Source organism: Sinocyclocheilus anshuiensis, unplaced genomic scaffold (genome assembly GCF_001515605.1).
Source record: "Sinocyclocheilus anshuiensis isolate Anshui unplaced genomic scaffold, SAMN03320099.WGS_v1.1 C32997046, whole genome shotgun sequence".
NCBI lineage: Eukaryota > Metazoa > Chordata > Actinopteri > Cypriniformes > Cyprinidae > Sinocyclocheilus > Sinocyclocheilus anshuiensis.
Window position 1 is genome coordinate 1 of NW_015621298.1, and position 903 is coordinate 903.

Here is a 903-nt window from a genome sequence, read left to right on the forward strand (position 1 = left end):
CGGTCACGGAGAGGCACAAGAAACTTACGAGTCTTACAGTAAGACCTTTTCTCTTTTCTGCATGCATCATTGAGTGAAATGTGCAGCTTTTTTTGGCACATCTTTGAGACAATACAGCCAGATTATACTACAGACTCTAATGTAAAACCTTTATCATGCTTAAACTACAGCGTAAACCTGTGTCTGATGCCAGGAACACAGTAAGATGCACTAAGCTGTCTTAGTTGTCTATGTTAAGGGTGTGTGTTTGTGTTTCTAGCTGAAGATAACTGGGAGGGCGGAGCTTGGGGCAGTGCCGGTGGAAAGGCTCAGGCTGCCCGACAGGGCAAAGCGTATCGGGAACATCCATACGGCAGATACTGAGAGCTGTCCGTCACTACGGTTGCCTGGCAACATCCTCCCCTCGTAACCTCTTGTAACCACCTAAAGTAATTCTAGTTATTTTTGTCTTCTGTTTTGGTTAAGACTTCTTTTTAATATTCTGAATCTACTCTTTAAGTAGGACGATGACCATAAGTTCAATGTGACATTTTACATTTGCGATTTATATGCTGTGCTTATTCTCTTTGCATTTGTTTTGTTTGTTTAGTTTTGCTGTTTTTGTTCATTTATTTTAATGCTTAAGTGTTTCTTCTCTGAAAAAGTTGATACCTGAATGCTAGATAATTAGCTGATGGTCATGTGTAAAATTACTTGCTAAAAAGAAGAAAACTGCTTGTTAATGTCACTTAGACTTATTCCAAACGCGCTTTTGTAAGGCATAACAAAAACACTTCGAGGAATGCACAAAAATATTAGTTCCTGTACAAACCAACATGTTACTTATTTTTCAAAGAACAAATTCTATTTGGTTTGAGGCTATTTGTTGAAAGTCTCGTAAAAACATTCAAACTTCACATCTAC

At 38.2% G+C, this 903-nt stretch overlaps 1 long non-coding RNA gene across 1 annotated transcript; it reads left to right on the top strand.

The window, feature by feature from the left end:
* Nucleotides 1-690, top strand: LOC107683162 (uncharacterized). The gene is made up of 2 exons (XR_001633678.1): nt 1-38; nt 260-690. It is a non-coding gene; the product is annotated as an uncharacterized LOC107683162 (long non-coding RNA).
* The last annotated feature ends 213 nt before the right edge of the window (nt 691-903 follow it).